This window comes from Telmatherina bonti, assembly GCF_933228915.1.
Source record: "Telmatherina bonti genome assembly, chromosome: 14".
Lineage (NCBI taxonomy): Eukaryota > Metazoa > Chordata > Actinopteri > Atheriniformes > Telmatherinidae > Telmatherina > Telmatherina bonti.
The window spans coordinates 27,933,317-27,957,852 of NC_136612.1; the positions used below are offsets into that span (position 1 = coordinate 27,933,317).

A 24,536-nucleotide genomic window follows, 5' to 3' on the forward strand; every position below is an offset into this window, starting at 1 on the left:
TGAGAGCAGTGAACTGTACACACAACTGTTGGGAGCGGAACTGACTGACGGAGAAATTCCCGTTATAGCTTGTTCACTTCGCTGTGCACTCTTCCCTCATTTTATGAAAAAGGACAACAACTTTTCCTCGCTCCACAGAGGTGAGTGCCGCCGTTTCGTGTGTCTGAATGCGTTTTATTTTCGGAGGTGAATGTCCGCGCCTGGACACTGTCGCTCTCCGTCGCGAAATGATATTCTGACAGCGCTTTGTAAACAATCTGCGAGCGCAGCAGCGCTCCTCTGTCCGAAGCCGCTACAAGCCACACTGGATACATGTTTTAAAAACAAAACAAAACAAAACAAAACACGCACGTCTTAGGTTGTGTTTTTGTTTGACTTTTCATTGGATTTGCTGAATCAACAGGCAGGTTCCCCTACAGAGAGGAGTCCCTCTAACATAAAGCGTGCCTATATAGTCACGGAGCGTGTCCGCGCGACCGATGAGTTTACTGTCATCTTACTGTGGGCTACTTGTTGACAGTGATCTGCTTGTATTATTAGAGATGACCTTTCAGAATATGCGTGTAAAGCAAAAAGAGGCTAAAATTGTTGCAGTCATAACAGAAAGCTAAGACAGTGTTACACTTTAGTATGTATAAATATATATATATATATAATTTATAAATTAGTTTTGTGTGTGTGTGTGTGTGTGTGTGTGTGTGTGTGTGTTTTAGGGTCAAACTAGCCTCTTTCTCAGCCTCACACACTTTGGGTAGACTTAAACCTATGTGCGTCTGTCTACACGAGACATCAAGTCTCGAGATGAAATAGGACCATAAAGATAACCGGTGTGCAACAGACGCGCACAGTTTTCACGTGCTGGAAACATGTATATCATCTACTCTGGAGTCAGTCGTGTCACAAAGCTTTAGAAGTGGCATCTTTTCAACGATCCTTACATGCTGCTTATTTATTCTGCTCCAATTTTCACTTTTTGGGAAATAGGCTAAGCTACAGGTATTTGACATAGTTAATCTTAAAGTCGTTGACAGCTTACCCGCTAAAGCATGCGCTGCTTTTTACACATCAACATAGATCCTATAGCTTTTATAACAGTTACAGTTCATAATAAAATTACCAGTTTAGGTTTGTCCAAGCATAAAGAAAAATTGTGCTTTTTAAAGTAGTCAATGTAAAACATGATTGAAAATAGTGTTAGAGAATTTGAATTTTTAAATGTAACTTTAAAAACCTCATAATAGTGTTTTTTTAAAATTTATTATTATTATCAGGTTTGCACAATTCATTTGAACTTTACTTACCAAATGTATGATATTGCAAAACATATCATTCCCTGTTTGTTGTGTGTTGATATGTGCTCTGAAAAAGCATCAAAGGGTGGCTCATAAAGGTCAAAACAAAACAGACTGTCAAAGCTAGAAGGGACTACTTGTGATGCAAGACCCTGATGTTTGTGAGCTTAAAGTCAGAATTTAAATGTCACAGATGCTTTGATGTGTATTTCTCATTGCCGGGAAAACATCGTGCTTTGTGAGAGTGCATTTATACTTATTTATGTGTAATTATGGAAACAAGCTTACCTTGAGGGACTGCACCTTCACGATACCTTTTGTTATCTTGTTGCCCACTGCATACTAACGAAAGAGAGGAATTCTGGGCTCCTACAGTCAAGCTGGCACAAACTAATACACTCCCATGGCTCACAGTAATTGAAAATGTTGTGATAATTTGTTCAGCCCTCTGTGATAATGCCTCCTTGTTGTCTCCTTGTAATTCTGTCTGAATTTTCCTGTTATCACAGCAGTGAGGGAAGTTATATAGCGATACCTTCCCATTTTCATCTGGGTGTTTTTTGTTTTTTTTTTTTCTTTTTTAGCTCTGCTGAAATATTTCATTTAATTCTAAAAGTGAAAAAAAAAAAAAAAAAAAAGAACAACTGAAGGCATTGAATTCATCATGTCAGTCTTCAAAGTCTTTCTGGTTTTGCTCCACTGGGTTTCGGTCAGAGTAATTTCAGGTTATGAATTTGAGGTGAAGCTGAAATGAGAATTTTGTTTTGTCTTCTTTTTTGTCTTTTTATTTTTGTTTCGTAACTCCAGACTCATCTTTAGTCACAGTTCCTTGTATGTTTATTTTTCATTGATCATTTTTGTGTGTCCACTCTTTCAGTCAGCATATCAGTAAAGCTGTAGTCTCTAGGAAATAACAATCCATACTTTTTGTGGCATTTAACCCTGTTGGCAAGCACCGTGTTACCTTGTATGCCCCCTCTTTCACTGGACGGCATAGCGCACAGGGATAGAGGGTTTCCCTGGATTTCTGTGAAAAGAATTGGAATGGAAACATGGCTTGCTGATTTGGCTGGCACATAACGTCTCTAACAGCAAGACCCAGTTGCAGGAGGAATGGTGACAGGGGAGACAGGGGAAACCAATGTTTTATCCAACAATCTCACTGTTTGATGTGCTCACAGCATTGCATATCCTTTAGCTTGTGTGTGCTTCTCACTTATTCACTCCCTGCTGCCAGAGTGGTTTCACTGGGCTTTGGTGAGTCTGGACAGCATGATGAGAAATTTTGAGTGTTTTTGTAGGAAAGAACAACAAAGGAGATGCCTTCTTAACATTATTAAACGTGTTTACATTTTTAAACCTGATTGTTGATCTCTCCTATGTTATGTTTTTAAGAGGAATTAAATTCATTTTATGTATTGTCAGTATTTGTATTTTAGCGCAATGCACATGGAGTTGACATGTGTAAGAAGTGTCAAAAATAATTAGGCCTTACCTAGACCTCATGAGCTGCTGCAAGTTAGCAGATTAGAACAGTGGTTTTTATCTGACTAAGCTATGAGTCAAAGGTGAGGTGTCAGAATCAGTTTTGCACTAATGACTGTATTAGTATGGGACTCCTTGTCACTGAACTGCTTAGTACAAGATGATAGATTTAAAGGGAAGAAGGTCAAGAAATTTTCTTTGATCTGGTAATCTGTTTCTCTGGTGATACTTTCCATGCAAATAAAGTCAGTCATGTAAACAATAAAATGTGGTTGCCTGTGGACAAACAGGGATCAGATCTACACAGAGTAAAACAGAAAGGGAAGTGATCAGGAAGCATGTGGTGTAATACATGCTAACCTCCTCCCCCTTTCAGTTGGGCTAACGCTAATCCACTGGTCACGTGACCATGAGCTTTTAGCCTGGTGTAGGCCAGGAGTGCTCTGATCCATCTGTCGAATACGGTTGCTGATTGTTGGCATCCACAGTGTGTCCTGCTGTCCCATGACCGCTGCCCACTCTGCACAAGTCTGATATGTGATTCCCATCAACTTATTACTTTGGCAGGGTTTTAATATCAGTTTCACGAGATTTCCCCTTCTATTGTTAGTCACTCATTTTCTGTCTTTGACTAACTTTCTGTAAATTGTCATCTGTGCAGCCTGGGAGGGGGAATGACCATCAACCCTTCCAGACACTGAAAACCATGATAAGGCTTTTGGTTATTATCTCAGTGACACAAGAATAGGATAAACATTCTGAAACAAATGCTTTCACCAACCTAAAGCGAGTCAGAAACAAGGAAAGTATCGCTACTTTATCACCAGTGAATGTTGCTTAGCATGCTTCTGCATATTTTGCTTTTATTTTGTATTGTGCAATGATATGTTGAGCAAAGGTCAGCTCACAATAGACTTAGAACAGATAAACATTGCCTGGGCTGTAATTTTCTGATGTCTACAAAACAGTCACCTTCAAGCATCAACATATAAGAGGAAAAGCGCAGTTGCAGCTTATTGCTGCAGCATCATTGCACAAGGACTAATGTATTATTCTTGTTACCATGTTTAAAGGCTAGTTTACATTAATTTTTGGTGTAAATGATAATAGATTCTGAGCAAAATTCAGTGAATAATGTTGAAAGTCTTAAATAATACCACACTGTGGTTTGATCCATGATACTTTCAGTAACTGCAGTGAGGGCTGGGATACTGAAAGCCAGTTTTTGCAGAATTTGCAAATTACATTTGTAAAAGATCTCTCGAGCGGCTAGGACAAAGCTACCATGAGTGTACTTTTAATGCAGACAAGTTTTGCTCTTTGTAGCTCAGTCACGATAAACAAAATACACATGATTGTTACTTAAATCTTCCGTTACTTTGCGTTTTAAAAAAGCAAGGCCTTTTTAGATTTTAGAATTTGATCATCTACCTAGACTTTTGTTGTAGTGGTGTTGGAGGGTAACGCTGGGCAACTCCTTGCATCTTTTATTATTGCCTAAGGCCCTGAATCATGCTTCATCTCTCATGCATGAATTATGTGAACGAATGGCTTCATCTGTGCCCAGAAGGAAATTAAATCATGTGAGGTCTGACACATGAAAGAAGGAGAAACGCTTTGTTTAGTGAGTACAGATCATGTGTAGCAAATACTCTCACTGATCAGTAGCACAATCATCATTTGCTATATTTGTAAAGAAGTTAAACTACCCGTAATAACAGTCAAGTTGTTTTCCAGTGTGATTCATAGAGTAAACAGGAACATATGGCAAGCATAGCTATTATATTGCAAAAGTTTTGTATTTTCAGGATAGGAACCAATTATCATTACTCCTGGCAAGAGAAATATTTTACTAATAAGCCTGTAGAGGTGCATGTGCACAGATAACATTTTAAATTCATGCTTCAATGTCAAAGTTGACAATAAATTGCCGAGAATTGTATTTTTCTTTTCTCACCAGCAACATTTACACGTTAGGTTATAACTTTATATGAGTGTCCAGTTGGCCTACTTATAAAAGCGGCAAAGTTTATCTCATATGTGGAGTAAGGAAATTAATCTGTGCCAGTTAAATAAGGACATCTTCAGTAATACTTATTCATTTTGAACTAACATAAGAATTTGAAGTGCAGTCAAGACTGTGACCTAATTTATGCCAGCATTTTGCTGCATAAAATTATTTTAAACCTCTTTGCATTCAGTGATGCACGATAGTTTGCAGTACTGCTGTTAAAGCACAGCCATGTTTTATCAGAGTTTACATACCGTGCAACGTGTGTTTGGTTATTGATGCTATTTGCTGGATTGTCACGTGTCCATGTTTGAACGCCACTTTATGCTGTAAATACTTAAAACACCTTAGAGAGATAACAATTCAGTAAGCGGCAACTGTTTGCAATGTGTTTCAAACTGTATTCAGGTTGTGGTCATTATTTATGCTATTGATCAATTTTTAATCCATTAAAATTGTGCCATGTATGAATTAGTAATATTCTGTCTGTTTTGAAGTGTTCCCACTTAAGGTGGTCCTTATTTCAGAGCTTATGCTGACTATTTTGTGTAATATGAACTTGGTTAAGGTACAAATTATCTCACTTTGTGAGGCTATTAGGTGTATAGCCTCATCCTGCTCTCCTGATCCTTATTGGCTCATGTTCACACCCTAACACTTGTATCTCACAGGATATCTGTTCCTGATATGCAATGTAACCTGAGGCTGGGATAACTGATTAAAAACCCAGGATGAAGAAGCCACTGCTGGCTATTTCTGCTGTGAATTTGAATCGATTATAAATTTTGAGCCACTCGATGCATTTTAATAGAAACTTTAGTCAGAAACTCTGTTTTGCAGATAGGTACACAGGCTGGGTAGGATGTCTCAGATAAAAGAAGAATACTATTATATGGTAAGTGCAGAGTTTGGCATTGAATGAATTATCTTCTGTCTTATGTAAACCTTCTGCTGTCTATTCCATATCTCAGGTTGGCTGTGTCATTTTAAAGCTGAAATGTGCTAATTCACTTTAAGACAAAATTGTAGTTCAATCCTACCTCTCTCATCTTCAGTCAGTCATTTTCACACCCTAGCACATGTCACTTTAATGAGGTTTCTATCCTGATGTAACCTGAGGCTATGTAACTGCATCTGCCAACACAGGTAAAGAAAACAAGACAGCAAACAGGAAAGAAAAAACCCACACAAAATGCTACTATGTCAGTCTTTTTTGTTTATCATGGTTTTGACCTTAACTTTTGCTCCAAGGATGCAGAATCTAACATTCAGTTTTTCAAATGCAGTCTTAGTTGAATGAGTGTCTCTACAGCAATTAAATAATTGTTTTATGTGAAAGAGATAAAGATGGAAGTCAGGCAACAGGATCAGTAAGGTTCCAACAGGGAAGATTGATACATGCTTGTTATTGGTGTTTTTACGTGAGAAATTAATGTAAATATCTGAATAGATCCAGTTTTGGGTTTTTTTTTTTTGTTGTTCAGAAAGCTGTTGGTTTTTATTTTTAGCTGCAATGCTGTTGTTCAGACAGGTTTCTAGCAAGGTGTGCGTGTTTGATTTGAGCAGGAGAGTTTACTGCTGCTGTTACCACTATGTTCAAGCCTATTACAGGCTTACACCAAAGGAGATGGAATCAATGTATAGCTCACCAGTGAATAATTATCTTTTCAGAATAGGATGAGGCTTAAAGGAGGCTAACTTGAAAAGGAAACATGTTATCAACAAAATGTATTGATTTAATTAAATCTGTCTTAAAACACAAGTTTTAGCTTAGTTGCTTGTGCTAGTCAAAGGTCATAACCCTGGTTTAAATGCTTATTTGCATGTGCTTGCACATTTTTGTTGTTGTTTTTAATGAATACATTGAGGTCACCAAATGAATGTAAAATACTTTATTTATCTCAGAGGAAAATTACTGTGAACGTACCTTTGTCTCTGGAGAATTCACCTTTTCTTTCTTTTATTTGGAGCATTTCATTCAAATCTGATTAGGCTGATATTTAAAAGGAGAATAAAATCTCAGTTATTGATGCTGATGATTTGTGTTTGTGTGTGTGGTGGATTAAAGTGGTTGGATTAGAGGTTAATGATACAAATACTGGCTTTGTCAAACTAATCCTCCATCCCTCTTTATACCATCAAAGAAGTGCATAAAAATGTTGCTGCTACTCTACAAATAAGACAGAAGCTGAAAGAACACATATTTAGTTGATGGATAAAGTAGCAGTGTAGTAAATACCACAAGTACACTAAGAACACTTATAATACGTAAGTCACTGTTTGGATTTGTGATGTTATTATCCCGAATTGATCTTTGAGTGCTTCTCTTCCAAACAATGCAACAAATGTGCTGTGGACATCTCCAGCAAACCTACTGCTCTTGCAACAAAATAAATACTAAATATTAGTGCTTGTCTTTATGTGTTGGGTAACTACCTGACATTCACAAGCTGCAGTTTCTATTGCTCAGTCCAGATTTTAATTGGCACAAGCAAAGATTCACTTCCCTTTTTTTTGTTGTGATGTATTGTCTGCAAATGTTTGCATAGCATAGTTTCAGTCACAATAAATTAAGCTGTTGAGTAAAGTAAACATATGAAAATGTGATCAGGTAGAAGTGTAACTAGTAGTTAACACCCATTAGATCAACATAATCTCTTTTCTTTCAGCCTTCACATAGACATTTAAAAAAAACATAAGGGATTCTAATCTGTATGAAATCCCTGACTATTAGATCCCGGTCTGTTGTTGTATGCAATGTGCTCTGCAACCTCTCATGCATTTGCTCCCTCCCTCCCACCTGATGAAAGGAGAGTGGGAATGAATACCGTTTTCTTCTTGTATAAATACATAATGTATATTTCCATTGCTGATGATGCATTTTTACCAGCATCAGACTTTCTTTGTGTCCCTGCACGCTCACATGACTTGTTAATCCTGTTCTTTGTTTAACATGCAAGAGAAGATGGGTTGACATTTATCAGAAATTTTAACTATTGTGGAGAGATAATTACAAACAAAAAATACAAAATGGGTAAACAGATTGTGAAGTGCGAGTTGATTTGTTTAGCTGTCTTACACATTCCTTTTGAAAATGCAAACGTTTACAGCAACGCTCCTTATAAATGCAAATTGGAAATGGCAACCTACCTGTTTGGATGAATGAAACATACACACACACACACACACACACACACACACACACACACACACACACACACACACACACACACACACATAAAATTAAACCTTCAACTTTACTGAAAAGGTATATTAGACAATAATTATTAAACAATTTTGTTTTTAATAGTAAGAAATTATGGCTTCATCTTTGTATATGCATTTTATTTAGTAGTTCACCTAATATTGAACTACTGTGTACTGACAAGGCAAGTGTCCAAGAGTATGTTCTCAGCATTACCTCATCTACAACACAAAACCGCAAAACCCATGTTTGCTTGAAACAATGTAAAAAGTGACTGACGGCCAAGGAGGTAGCCATGGCACACTGTTACCTCAGAGCCCATACTCGGCTTATCCAGATTATCCCTGTGCTACTGCCATAATCACTCACAAATATGGCAGAGATGAGAGCTTTATCCTATGCCACTGTATGTAAAAGGTGGTTATAAGCAGCTCTGCCACATACTGCAGTTGATCAAAGGCTCATGTTGTTTGTTCTCAAAAGTAATATCATATTGGTGAATGCACACATAAACAATATATGTTAATTCCTGTCCTGAGGAATATCTTCTTAAGGTATAGTTTTTGCCAGCCATTACTAAAAACATGTTATTCATTGTAATCTCAATAGCCATTCTGTTTGTTTCAGGAAAAAAAGTATTTCAGTAAACCATCCACAAATTCTTCGAACTGGTGGGACCATATTATACACTTGAATGGCTGTTTATATAATACAGCTTGACAAAAAATGTCGTTACCTGGCACTGAATAATGGGTTTGGTAAATAAGATCATCTTTATGTCAGAAATTATTGTAATATTCCCTCAGTAAACTGATTCATTGTAAAAACTAAGTTGTTTGCAGAACAGTTATAAACTACCTGATTTTTCTGCCAACAAAGCAAGAAGTAACAAAAATAATTTGCAGTACAGATGATTATAGAACAAACACTTTTTGTTCTCAAACACAGTTTCACAGTTTTCCTTTTTTTTAATGTCATACTTTCAGGTACACCTTGGCACTGAGAGGGCAGTCAGGACAGAATTGTCATCTTTCAAAGATTTTTTTTTAGCCTGACAAGCCAGAGAAATTAAACAAAACTGAATGACACAAATATAGAAATAGTTTGTCCATGAACATTTGTGCTATGATTTTCTTAATGGATAAAGTGATAATTTAGTTGTTTACATTTTACTTAAGGCAATGTGTCTTAAATGTGCGAATATTTATTTCACAGAGAGGTGATTGTGCTGGTAGTGAGACCTATAAACGTTACCTGATAATACTCTGCCTCTGGTCATGTTTTCCTTTCATATTTGTCAGGGAAACTCACTGGAGAAAGCTTTCAGTGATTGAATGAAGTCTTCATGCAAATTTGATGTTTTGCTTGATGTACAGATAAAAAAAGAGAAGTTGTACATCCAGACTTTGGAATAACCGACATTATTTATTCAAGAAACACGATAAACTACTAAATAATGTGAATACGATTCAACAAAGTCGTGGTATTTGGCTTTAGAGGTTTGATCAAAGGAAGTAAAATGCATGTCAGTTAATCAGTAAGTGGATAGGTTAATATGAATGGCCCATGTGCTTGTCCTTCAGCCCTGCCTTGTAAAGAGTATAAATTTATCCTCAAGTAGCTATTAATCTTTTTGTTGGTGATATATTGTATTACCGGCAAGCGTGTCTCTTTCAAGACTGAACTTTTTCTGAGATCCCTATGAAAGAAATGAAAGAAATTGACTGTTGTGACACCAGCTACATTGGTGGTCTAATTTCAGCTTTTACGTCCACAAAAAACAAAAGAGCTAAATTAGTTTATTGAAAATATATTTATCATAAATCTGTAACTTTAAACTGGAATACATATGCCCCTACATAAGCATTTTAAAATAATGCTTGCATCTGGTTTCTACTATAGTAAACAAACTCATGGAATAAAAAAAGAAAAAAAAAGTTCTGGCACAATGGAGTGCTGGATCTGGGATCTGTTAGTACTTTAAATGATCCCTGTCTGTCATGAAATGGGGCTGGTGCTGAAGGGCAAAGATCTCTGTATGGTAAAGGTGGAGTTGACCTTTTACTGACAGCACTGAGCTTGCCATGACAAGGGGAGGACAGGAAAGGGGTGGGCATGCTAAGGGGAGCAATAGCACAGTGGGGGATGGGTCCAGAGCTCTGGTGACGGGTTAGATACTGTTTGAGAAACTGCAGCTCTCTGACCTCTGACACATGACAAGCGAGGAAGATCAAAGGGCAGAGCTTACAAAAGTTGCATGCATTGGTGATCACTGATGGAGAGATGTGTTGGAAAGTATTTTTCTTAAAGAACCAGCAAAGTGGTCTTCAATAACCATGAATGACCAAACTAAAGTAAGAGAAACCTGCGTTGTAAGACCAATTCCAGCCAAATACCGATAACAGTCACTCAATGTCGTTAAGCTAGTTTGAAGATGTTGAAACCATACATAGCCCATATTTTTGTTCACTAGCCACCACCCTCTTGCCACACAAACACAGACTGCACAGAAATAAACTTCACAGCTGCATGAAGGACAAAAGCACTGACAGAACACAGAAAATGTCAGTTGCAAACAAGTAATAGAGAAATGTATCATGATAAACACAAAATTTAAGTAAATACAATTCAATTTTTAAAATTTGCTTCACTAATGCATTCTGTTGAAATTCAAAATGATTTTTAGCTGCACTGAAAGTGAACATATACATTCATGCAAACATATACACACACACACACACACACACACACACACACACACACACACACACACACACACACACACATATATATATATATATATATATATATATATATATATATATATATATATATATATATATATATATATATATATATCATGAAAAGGAATGTTTTGCCTGCCTGACAACATTAATTCTCCTCATGGACATTGAGCTCATGCAGTGCATAATCATATCCTATCTCTCTATGCAGCAGGAAGACAAAGTTCACACCAGCCAGGGGTATGCAGTAAGATCCTCTTACATATGTAGACTTGGTTAATCACAGTTGGTCTAGATGGGCTCTCTTATTAATTATTTATAATAATACAGCAGTGTTACTGTATGTGAAGAAAGAATATGTTTTAGCGGATACACTGTGCGGATAGCATTAGAAAGACATTAGAACATGACAGACTGTCAGCTGGCCTGTGTGAGTGCAAGGGCACTGGTATTGTATTTTGTCAGCGGGGTAGATCGATTCAAATCTGCCTGTCATTCTCACAAACTGCAAAGAGAGAGTACACAGCTGATGTTAGAAATGTATGTCTCTTTCATATTAGCTCTACTACACGGTAGGTAAGTTCTTGCTCTAAAATCTGCCCTCAGCTCTTTCTTTAGCCTCTGCTTCTTCTAGTCAGTTCTTTTGTTGAATGGTAAACTAAGCTTGTAGAAAATTTGTTCTTATGTTTTCCCATGCAAGGTTTAAACAAGTCACTTCGTTATGCATGCTCTTCTGCAGCAAGTAATTACATAACATTTAATTACAACAGCTTATGCTGTGCTCTAAGGAACATTTTAAAGTCTATATTATAAAACATTTATTTGTCATTAATCACCCCAACCCTGAAGAAATAAGAACAACCCTGGTAAAATTAGCTCCAAAAAGAAAAAGTAAAAAAAAAACAAAACCCAAAAAAACCCAAAACATTTTCTTTGGAAGTAAGATACATAGTAAGTTGTCACCAGTGTCATCTATTAGACAGTTACAACACTTTTGTCACATAGTTCATGTAGCTCAGTCAGGTTGAATGGTTGCTGGCAGGAGTTAGCTCAAAACATCCATTTTCCCCACAATCTTCCCCTAAGTATTGCTCATTAATATGTATTGATTACTGCACAGACTACGTATTTTATCAAAGCTTTATATTTAGTTTCAGCAGAGAGGAGACAATTTTTTTTTTCAAGAGAAGCAACACTGTAAACACATCATTAAATACATTTATAGATTATATTTAGTGGAAAAATGCAATACAGTGATCAATACAAGCATGCCTGTAGTGGATTATAAAAACATTACACACAATTGGAAAAAAAAGCTGGAAGTATAACACTCATTTTAAAACTGTCGTATAGATTTTTTTCTCTCAATTCTAGTATGATAAAGCTGCACCTCCTACTCTATGCCGGAGGTTACAAGCCATGCTCGAGTTTATCTTCAGATCTACATCCTTTAACAAAGCCCATAATATTACTGTCTGTTCCTAGGACTTTACTCCGATCCCAGGACTTACTCCGATTGTCCCAAAGCACCGCAGCTATGGAAGACGCCTATCTCTTCTCTCTGTCTGTGTTAGATGTAATATGAGCTGAACGGCACAGCTGATCTCAAAAAATTATTTCAAAGAAGTTTTAAATGACTTGATGAAAAATAAGTGGCTCGAGAGCCACCATCCTACAGCTTCTAGATGCAATCTTTCTCCAACACACCTGAGTTAAAGAAAATGCCCTTTACGGGGCCTCTGCAGAGCTGTGTAACATGCAGTAGAGGGATTTCAGCAATTTATATTCTTGCGTGTTGGAGAAAGGACGCATCTAAAATTTGCAGGATGCTAGATCTGAAGGCCCAGACTTGGGCACCCTTGCTGTGGATGCTTTGAATTGTGACTTAATATTAATTCTTATGATGCATAGAAGACAATATTATGATACTACTACAACATATTTATTGTATTTTACTTTTTGTGTTTTAAACTGAATAAATGCATCTGTAGGGATGCACCCGTACCGATACCAGTATCGGTATTGGCTCAATACCAAGCTTGTGTACTCGTACTTGGCATTAATAAAACCACACTAGTCAAGCTAGCGCAGCTTTGATTGATGATATCCTTCGGACATGTTTAAAAAGAAATAAATGCTATGAGTGTTAAAATGTGACATTTCTTGTTGCACTAAAACGGTGATCATCACTGTTAATTCAACAAGAACTTCACTCAATATCCTAAGACAAGAGGAGAGCTGCCAGCCCCCCCAAAAAGCGTTCCCACGCTACGTATCCTGCTACTACGTTGCCAAATCAGTAACATTCATCTTTTTAGCAGGGAATTGTTATCCTAAATATTGCACGGAGTAATTGCATTCTTATGCAACAGTATATGGTAAAAATATAATAATGCCTCCAGAATGTGGGTGTTTCTTTTTCAATATATATACGGAGCTACCGCGGGAGCGGCTCTTTGGCGGACTTTGGTGCAGCTGAAATTAGCCAAACACTGGCAACTCTGACAGGGTCAGTTAAGGCTGTTATGATAGCAAAGTTTTTGCAAGCAGACTGCAGCTCTTGTTTGTGGAGAGAACTGCACCGTTGAGGATCATTAGGACTTGTTTAGATAGCATTTTCAGAACGCCAGTGGCTGCTTCACGAGCCACAAGTCAAGAGTCAGCAAGCTGCATGCGGCTCGCGAGGAACATTGTAATAAAAGCTAGATCTTGTTTCAAAACCACACATTTATAGTTGTATTTAGGTAAAATGTGCCAAATCAAAATAAAACTTGTTGAAAGTGTTAGATCTGTAATGTTATCATATTTGTATTGGTGAGGTAACTTTATAAAGGATGGGTATTTTATTACAACCTAATGAAATCTTATACAGTTATAACAGCAATAATAACCATAGTCACAATAATGTTCACATAAACAGATTTGTTAGCGGCAAATATCGGTATCGGCAGCTATTCAAATATTCAGATATCAATGTCGGATCAGAACTCCGAAAAAGTGGATCGTGCATCTCTTTGCATCTGTAACTGTTTATTGTAATTCTAGCCAGAAGAGCATTGGAAAATATTTATAAAGCTATTAGAATATTCAGAATAAAACATTTTCTGGCTAGACAATATTAAATGTCAAAATGAGTTTGTCAGATCTATAAACTCATGTGCCTTAACGTTGAAAGGAAGCACAGGATGGAAGCAAGTGGTTGTTCACCATTTCAGTGGCATTTCCCTAACAGGGCAAATTACAAGCCAGTCAGCCTGGACATCTATAAGAGAACAGGTTCCATCTGAGCTAATGTGCTAAACATCATCTCCACAATATATATGTCCCACACCAGGACCTGACATCTTCATGTCAGATGTTCCACGTCAGGGGAAGAACTAGATCTGACATATGATATGATGAAACAGAGTGCAATAATACACTTCTGACTCACACTGAAGTTTACAACTGCTGATTGGTTGATGTGTCATCGACCAGTCAAGTTAAGATTTGGAAAATTTGACTGATGCAGAGAATTTTACAATAAAGTGACCACCTAGGTTTCAATTAATGCCTACAAAGACAATGAAAGAAACTAACCAAAGTAAACAGGATATCGGGACCCCCGCTCTATGCCTACCTGTGAGTTTTTATGCTATTGTTCTGTGTTATGGGAGTAAAAGAAACTATCCTGATGGTAGCTCAGCTACTTTTCTGGGGTCATGGCAGGTCAGTTTTGGTTCCAGCTACATTCAGATTATCATAAGAAAGTGGTCATGAGTGTCCTGGACCATTTTTTAATCTGGGCTGAGTGATTAGATTGGAATATGCACTCAATCTAGCTTAAATATTTTCACAATTGATTACTACTGTCCACTCATGCTCAGAATGTCCTGGATGGATGTTAGGATCAGGTCTGAAGAGCATTTTTGTAACCTAGACTGTGTTCATTTTGTCAACAACCTTGAACAGTGATATCAGCAGATACTTCCCTACTGCTTTGATCCCAGAAGACAATCATGTTTTTCCCAAGTAATTTTCTACTAACCCTGACCATTTAGAATGAGAATTTTTGTTTAAAAAATCAGTCTTATCAATCAAGGTGCATACACACCATCATATCTGTTAAAAATGGTCAAAATAGTGATGATGACCTGAGAACTGAAAATGGAACTATGATCTGCATTCTGTAAGTTCAGGATGTTCATGGCTGGGCCTCCTTATTTGTTTTTCACACAAATATGCAAACAACACCCTCAAGTGGGATCTCAGCAGAGCGTAATCCCAGCCCAACATTTCCCTTTACAGAGGACACACGCATGCTACCTGCAGCCTCAAACAGGGAGACACACATGCATGCACACACAATAAAGACTCAGATGAAGTAACAACATAAATAAATTAATTTAAAGGTTTTTTTTTGCAATGGTGACAGAACAATCAGTTTATTTCACTTGGTTGTCAGAATATCTTATATACTTTGGGTAAATTTAGTATCTGGTTATTAATTAGCATGGTTTGCTACTCGATACTTAAGTGCCACTTTTGAGTGTGCTGGTTTGCAAAAAGCGCCAGATACCTCTACCCATTTTCAGGTGCTGCAGCTGGCAACCCTGCTCCTGCAGCTGCTACCTGGTGGACCAATTATTTACAGTTTGCCAACTCAGCAAATTTTCAGATGTGATTACTGTCGTTTTCAAATGTATTTTACTTTTATTGACTGACGTAAAACCCTGCATCATTTACTCTTCTCAATGGCAGTGGGTGGTGCTGAAAGCAGCCACCCCCACCACCATCCCCACTTCCACCACCACCACCACCACATCTGAAACCACTCACAAAAGGCTTGGTCCTCAGGCACCATCAGAGTCACTTCCCTGCTGCAGGCAGACCAGAAGATGTTCATCTCTGCTTCATAATAAGACACAAAGTAAATCACACATTGCAACCCCTGACTGAACCTGTCCTGGCTTACAGTCAGATATAAATTCATATTAATACAGACTGTAGATAAAAACGTTTAGAGTTAATCTTTTAAATGTTTTTTTAATTAAGTAATTACTTTTGAAAAAATAGATCTTCTTAACTACTTTGTTCTATTGTTTACTTGAGCTGTTCTCAAGTATTGTGAGGAAAAGGACACTTCTGTTAAAAATACACTTAGTAGTGGTTGAAGTTTTTGTAGCTTTGTATTTTTACTCAGTAATATGCAGAGTCTGAGAAGACTGTATCTTTGCAAGAGCTAATAGAAATGTAAACTGATTTGTATAGTGAGCTACTTCTGATGTTAGCACAAACAGCTGTTCCCCTTTCCCTGTGGCCTTCCCATATTAGTTGGTGGGCAGGGGTTCTTGTGTGTGTGTATGTGTGTGTGTGTGTGGTAGGAAGGGGGGTTTCTTTATGGCAGTGAGTGTCAACTACATACATACATCTAAGCATCAACCCAGGCCACTTAACAGGATAAAGGTGTAGCAGGGGGGACTTGTCATTAATCTTCTGGAGATCACTGGTCTTGAATTTCTCTGCAAGATTTTGTCTCATACTGTTTCTGTGGGTCTGAACTCCTTGCAGAATGCCTTGAAAGCCTCACAGAATTTCAGCCCTGAGGCAACCAAATCTGGTAAAAGTACTGAAGCACTGGCAACATCTTAGTTTGCCCAGGGGCAATGGACCAGATCGGTGATGTTCAACCGTTAGCCTGGACTGCTTCCTCATCACAGGGGTGGAGGGAGGGGTAGATTCCTTTCTCTGCTGGAGTGTTTTCTACAACCTAGTATCCATGGGGGAGAAGGTGTGAGGTCCATGTCTGACTAGAGTTGGTTGGGCAGCACCAACATATGTTTAGGAATCAGCTTGTTGCTCTGGGTGTGGGGGTGGATTCTGGCCAGCTGAAGGAGGTGCAGTCAGCAGTGCAGGTCAACCATTGGGGTCAGCATCCATCCTGTGTGCACTAAGCTCTGAAACTAGGAAAAAGAAAGCGGGTACCAGTATATGATTTTTGGTTTGTTTGTATATAGAGATGCTTTATCATTCCTTCCTATATCTTTCATCTTTATTCCCAGTGAGCTTCTTGGTTCTCTGTTTTCTATCTCTTCTCTGTGCTTCTGCTACCCACGCCCCAAAGCAATTTCTATGTTTTTTCACAGTTTTCCACATCTTTTACAAACAATTCTCAATTTCTTATCTTTCTCAGTCAATTTTTCATTAAACTTTTTCAAGTAATTTAAACGTTTCCCACCCACTGGAAACCCACATTTCTGAGTCCAGATGACCACCCACTCAGCACTCTCATGACCATGTTTCTCTTTCACACAATGTATAATGGAACTCTTAGTAAGAGGTTTGGATTTACCACACCCCGTTCCCTTGTAGGCCAGTGTGCACACTCTTTAAAATGTTTTTACAGAGTCTGATTGCCTGCCCCAGACAGCTAAAGCCTTAGTTTGATTACTGTCAGAGAATACCTGTTTCTGATTACTCTCAGAAACTACCTGTCTCTGGTTACTCACAGAAAGTTAACCTTCTCCAGTTGTTCCTTAAGATGCTGAACCTTGCTAGTGCCTGACCTTTGAGACCTACTGTGTTTTTCAGAATGATATTTCTCACTGGGTCAGGCTGTATAACTGAATTTGTTGGATCCTAAGGAGGACCGTCTTTATACAAAAACGATGGATATTATTTAATTTTTTTTTTTTGTCTTTTGTTACTCATTATATAGATTACAGTTATACACACACACACACACACACACACACAAACACACGTATGTATATGTGTGTGTGTGTATGTATGTATGAATATATACATATATATATATATATATATATATATGTATATGTATATATATATGTATATGTATATATATATATATATATATATATATATATATATATATATATACATATATATATGTGTATATATATATATATATATATATATATATATATATATATATATATATATATACATATATATACACATATATATATATGTGTATATATATATATGTATATATGTGTATATATATATGTATATATGTGTATGTGTATATATATATGTATATATATGTATGTGTATATATATATATATATATATATATATATATATATATATATATATATGTGTGTGTGTGTGTGTGTGTGTGTGTGTGTGTGTGTGTGTGTGGTATTAGGTGTGTTTTAATTCAGAAGGTCAGACGCTCACAACTGATGTCTCTCTGTGCTGATGGCTCATTAGAGCACACTACTGGACATTGACAACTTGAAGCTGGTCCCTTCTGCTGTCTGTCTTGATTCAGTGGGTATTTGACTGCAGGGTTATGCGTCTGAAGAGGCTCTACTTTAACAAACTGGTTTTCCCACTGCCTCTTATTTGAACTGGAGGCTGTGTCCACATCGGTCCACATTTAAACTCTTCCCCCTGGGCCAGATATTATATAATGTCATCCACTGGGTTCTTAGTTGAGAACCCAGTTTATTATGCATGAATGCACACATATAGTAAGCATAGACACCTATTGACAAATACAGAGATTTCCCTGCACAACTGGGTAAATTTAATCCAAAGAAGAGGAAATTAAGCTCATTGGCTTGTCACTGTTGTGAATAAGGCAAAGCCATTTTAGACAAGCAAAGACATTAGTGCCTTTAATAATATAATCATTGGTACTGGCTGTTTTTAATCACTAGAAAACAGAGAAAAAACATTTGACCATGGATATTGCAAGATCCTGACATGATATGTTGCTGTCACTTGTGTTTGAAGGGCTGTTGTGTGAACTCCACCATGACAGCAGATGTTAAAGCAGTTATAATGTAGCTAAGCGCAGCCTGTATCACCTGTTTACATGTGCATCTGTTGCTTTATTTATTTTTAATTGTGTATTTTTAAAAGAGTATATTAATAAACATATAATGTCAATACTCAAGATACAGCAAGCTAATTTCCATCTTTTATCTCTTGGCAGGCAAGCTTGGCTCGGAGTTGCTTTCAGGAAAGTAGAGTACACACTTGACAAAACGCTAATCTCTACTTTGCTCTATATTTACAATGCTAAGAGTCTTTTCAACATTTGAAAAGTGAAGAGACTCAAAACTGAGCCATTCAAAACTGAGCCATTCTCACCTTTGATTGGCTTTTAGGTGTCTGTCCAGATAGCTGGACAAACTAAACAGACCTACCTGAGCAAACAACAGTTCAAAGCAGTTTACGGCCGGGCGTTCAGCGACTTGCATGCCAGCTGGGGTTCATGAGGTCATGCTGTGACTCAAGCACTCAGGGAGTACAGCAGCAGAAAACGGCAGGAGGTTTTATTTTCTCCATCAGTTACTGAATGTCACAGCATGCCCTCATTCTTACACGGGCTGTCATTTGAGGATAAACAATACAAATTTTAGAATATTGAGTGATACATTTCCTAATATTTGCAGGTTTTTGCCTATGACAGCATGTTGGTGTCTCTATAGAAAAGCTGTTTTGAGTTTTTAAATACTAAGTGTAATAAAAAAAAAGTCACTGAGCTGTAACTACTTATTGCAATCAACTGAAAAGATTTGGCAAGTTTTCTTCAAACGTAGTTTTCTTTGAATATACTGTGTTGCATATTGTAGCACTTTGGTCAATTTTGTAGTGTTTGAAGTGCGTTATAAATAAAGTTGCAGTTGCAGTTCTGCTCTCACGGTTGCAAAGGACCATCATTGTGAAAGTAAAGTCTTCTCTGAAACAAAAACAAGATTAAACACCAGTACTTCTGTATCGAGTTCCTTAAAGTGACAAACATTGGCTGAAAATGCCTCTATCACTTTATGATGTAAGTCCTTTCCCAGGCAGCCATGCTCTGCTTGTCTTCTCTGTGCATGGCGTATTGATGGTGTGCAGTCTTATTTTCCAGTCTGGCTTACGTGGTCCAGCAGGGTTCTGTCGTTCGCAGTATATTATGACTGATTAATTTCACTTCATGGTGACTCTGCTGTTTCATTCAGCCTACTGGTGTTTTGACCAGGCGCAGCTCTGTCTGGCCACACAGAAGTAAAGGATTGCTTAAGACTATTGTGTAATTGGAGAAGTGGTTGACTTGCATGAGTGGAAAGCAAAGGTGCTACAGTGGGTCAACATCTTTTCTCTGTTTGATGTGAAATCCTTCTTTCCAGTTTTGAGGATTTGTTTTTCTTGTCCATCTTTGTGGTAATTTTATTTCCAGGCTTGCAAGATGAAAAATGGTTATGGCATCAGAAGAGGGGATGTAGTCGTGTGGTGTTACATTCCCATCCAGAACTAGATGCCACATCATTAAAAGGCTTGTGACTAATACAAACTACTTCACTCAGAATCACTCCAACAAGTTTTTATTGCTCATGCTGTTATTTCCGTCTACTTCAGAAGGGGGAAGTCACCATTTTCATTTTCACACACATTCAGCTTGCATGCTTGGAAATGAATTGCGACTAACTCTAGATTTGCTTCTTTTCTTTTTTTTTTTTTTTTTTGCTATGCTGCAATGTTGTACTGATCTCTGACAAAATCATTCAGGAATTCTACCATAGTACTTTGTGCAGTCTTTTATCAGAGAGCATAAGAAGAAAAGCTCAAATATTTTTCATTAACTTTAGGCTAACTTTCAAGGCATTGGGGTAAAAAGCAGAAGTTGGAGTTGAGAAACCATAGTTAAGTTCTCTATGAGCCAATCCAATGTCTTGTATTGTTTCCCCTCATTTTTCCTCACTGGCAGATCACAATAGAGCGATGATAAGCACGTGGCTAGAAGGAAACTGACAGTTTCTTTTTTTGTTGTTTTTATTTTATTACTGAAGGAAAGTATTTTTAAAAGTCCCAGGCAGTATTAGTACTGAGCTGTACACCGCAAACAAATAATTCAGAAATGATGAAATTATAACTCATTAAGATTCTTTATCATTTACATTTTCAGTTTTGTTTAATTTAGATTTCCTGAGCTTTCTTTTCTTAATGTGAGTTACATGTTCTCTGCATCTGTCAGTAAATTTCAGCATCGGAGCCCAAATGCCACAATGGTGCTGACTGCTCATACTCTTGTACGCCAAAGCGAACAAGGGACATGCTGAAATAGACATGTTATCATTTAATATGTCCCCCTATGTATAATGTTGTGTTAAAGTAGCTATGTATCGTGGTGTCCGTGTGGTCTTCTGAAAAGCAAAACGTACTTTACTGTGTTGCCCTTTTATTAGCAGACTTATCTATATTTAGGACCTGGTAAGTTACATGAAAAAAATTCAACTTTCTGTTTCTCTTCCTTTGACCCAGCTTTTAGACAGAGGTGCTGTTTAAAGGCAAAAGTGCCTCAAATATGACATTTTTTGGCTCTAGGGGGCCCATATCTGGCCAAATGGCAGTTTGAATAAAACACATCTAATTTTTTTTTTTTTTTTAAATCCGACCCAGACCGCTTTCATGTGTGGTATTGAATCACATACACCTCTGATCTTTTTCAAAGCAATCTTCGTCTGAACAGTCATGCTGCATTTCATCCGACTTTTACATCATTAAAGTGAAACAGACATCAGAAATCTGCACCGTATTCCTAATACATATCCACAGATGAAACTGAAGCTGGAGTCTGTCCCAGCAGTTGCTAGGCACCCTTGACACACCCTGGGCAGGTCGCCAGTCAATTTTGGGGCTGACACAGATGAACAAACAACCACTCACAATCACTCCTAGGGAGAATTTAGAACGGCCAATTAATCTGACATGCGTATATTTGGACTCAGAGGATGCCAGAGTACTCAAAGAGAACATGCAAAGTACACACAGTGAGGCCCCTGTACACCACCCTCTCCTTCCCCCAGCTGAGGCTTTAACCACTGACTGACTTTCTTGCTAAATCACCATGCAACCCTATATAATAACCCCATATAATGTGAACAACCATGCAAAAAATCCGATTTTTACCATTAAGACCTGGAGTGTGACTCAAGTCAAGTTAAAACTAATCAATGCAAGCTTGGAATGTCCCTGTTATCTGTAGCTTTTCAAGTCTAACAATTAAACAGTGAAATACTTTGTGCACTATTTTTACAGCTATAAGCTATTTTATTCCTATTCCTTTAGTTGTTGGGTTTTGGCACTTTTTATATCTATAACTCAGAAAGGCATTGTCATTATGTGTCCAGCCCATCCTTCCTTACCTCCGCAATTAAGTGTGAAGCTTGACACTATCACACTCGTCTGCTGCCCAGAATCTTGGTGTCATGGTGGATGACCAGTTTGCCTTTAAGGTTCATGTTGCTTCGGTTGCCTGTAATTGCCGATTTGCTCTCTACAACATCAAGAGAATCAGACCGTACCTGACAGAACACACGACTCAGCTTTTGGTTCAGACTCTGGTCATTTCACGCATTGATTACTGTAATTCCCTTCTGGCAGGTCTGCCTGAATGCTCTGTTAAACCTCTGCAGATGATCCAGAACGCTGCAGCGTGTCTGGTTTTAAACCAGCCCAAATGAGCTCATGTCACTCCCCTGCTAATCGCACTTCACTGGCTTCCGGTCGCAGCATGCATCAAATTTAAAGCGTTGCTTCTGGCTTACAAAACAACTCAAATGGCTCCTGTTTACCTTCACTCCTTAATCCAGACCTAAACTCCTTCTTGACAGTTACGTTCCACCACCAGTGAAGGATGCCTCGTTCTACCACCAATACATGGGACTAAAAAAAGCCTGTAGCACTTCATGTAAGGACCTGCATCCAACTGGACAGTCCACTTGCACCTTCCTTGCACATCCTCTACTGTTTGATTCATACTTGTGTTGTTCTCACTCATATGTAAGTCGCTTTGGATAAAAACATCTGCTAAATGACTGTAGAATAGAAAAAAGAATATCAATGATATTCTGGTCATTGACATCTTCCTAAATATGGAATATATAAGACCATACTCACATTATGCCACTGCTGTATTTGCTGTGATCCAAAGCCTTAATGATATCCATGTATTCAAAAACACACACCATAAAGTGTTTTTTTTAAAACAAACAAACAAACAAAACAACCCCCCCCCCCCCCCCCCTTTTTTTTTTCTTTCTTTTTTTTTTTCTTATTTTTTATTTGTTACCCTGCAGTCATTCCCATCTGCACCCACTCTGCTGCTGGAGCCTGTGTTGCCAGATCTTGTGACAGAAACAAACAGTTTGATTTTTCAAAAACAAGTCCAAAACAAAAAACAGACTATTAGAAAAGCCCAAAGTTGCTAATATAATGCCTTAAAACTTCAAATGGGTATTATATTGTCTGTGTATTGGGAGAAAGATACTATAGCTTTATTTCATGAGTGGCTACTCTGAAAATGAACATATTCAAAGACCTATTTATTCCAGTGTCTTACTTTGTGTCTGTCTTAATTGTGTTTGAATATTGCTGTATGTGTGTGTGTGTGTGTGTGAACATCATCTAAAATGGCCAACACTCATCTGCTTTCAAGCCATTTTTTCATGACAACTTAAAACCCTTGAGCATTTAGAGCAAGCTTGTACAACAAATCTTTATTTCTTTAATAGAATATCAGCTTTAAACAGATTAGTTTAGCTTGTCTTCCAGTCAGGAGGAATCTGAGTGTCCTTACTGTGACTGCGTAAATTGGTCTGTGAAATTCTGTCGGCGTGACTGCTATTTCCTTCCCTCTTTTATTTCCATTAATAAGAACAGAGGCTGGTAAGCAAGTCTGAACGCAGAGACATGATATATTGTACACTTTTAGACCGCGTATGATTCAAGTATGTTTGGAAGTCAAACCCCCCCCCCCAAAATCTGCTCGGAAAAGGACAGTTTCGACTAAGTTTTTTTTGTCAGCACCAGTATGGACACAGGTACTAATTGCTTTTGAAAAAGGGTTCCAGGGGTCTCGAAAGTTTGACAACAGAAAGAGAGATATTTATGGCACCGTTGCCTGTTTGTACAGTGTTGATAGTATGTACACAATAAACCCCACAGGGGCATTGATCAACTGAGTGAAAGTGTTGATATCATGCTGATCACAGAAGATCACCTCCTTTTATTTGCTGTTACTCATCATCACAGCCAGCACACAGAATATCCTCAGGCCTACAATTCAGCTCTGTGGGGAGTTAGTTACCTGAGGCTATCCGTGAGCAATTTTTCTTTTTTTCACAACTCTATTTTGCCTGACAGCCTGAAGTGTGTCTGTGTGGATTTGGGTACTGAAGAGCACAAAACAAAATGAACAAAGTTTCTGTTTCATTCAGGAGCTCAAATTTCATCCTAACTTATCTATTGGACATATGCTGTGTCAGACTGATTAATGATAACTTTTCCTTTATGATATGAGACAACCAATGTGTATTCTTCTTCTTCTTATTAATTATATTAATAATAATGATGATGATGATGATAATAATGATGATAATAATAATAATAATAATAATAATACATTTATTTATTTATTTTTAAAAAATGCCAGTTTTATGGGCATCAACATTACCAATTGTTCTTGTACAGCTTAATTTGAGCTTATTTCATTTAGACTGTTATTACTGTCCCTATTAATTTTTTTTTTTTTTTTTTAAATGAAGGGCAGTGACTCATTTAATTCTTCTCAAATACTGCAGCAATGACATCCAACTTTGTGCTACACCATACTGACTGAATTGTTTACACAGTTCTCTGTTTGGTTTTCAGATGTCATTTAAATATGAGATAATAAAGTCAAATAAATTGAACTACTGCTGGAGGCCGTTTTTCTGTCTCTTAATTTGTTTTTCTTATCTCAACCCCTGGCAGTGCCCTTTATTCCTTTTGGCTATTCATCAGTGTAACTGTTATGTTAA

General features: G+C 37.5%; 1 protein-coding gene across 1 annotated transcript in view; it reads left to right on the forward strand.

Moving 5' to 3' along the window:
• stat5a (signal transducer and activator of transcription 5a) overlaps positions 1 to 24,536 on the forward strand; it is a 53,076-nt gene continuing 28,540 nt past the window's right edge. Inside the window, exon 1 of the mRNA XM_079253286.1 lies at positions 1 to 140. The gene's annotated coding sequence lies outside the window, so the exon portion shown is untranslated. The remainder of the gene's footprint in view (positions 141 to 24,536) is intronic.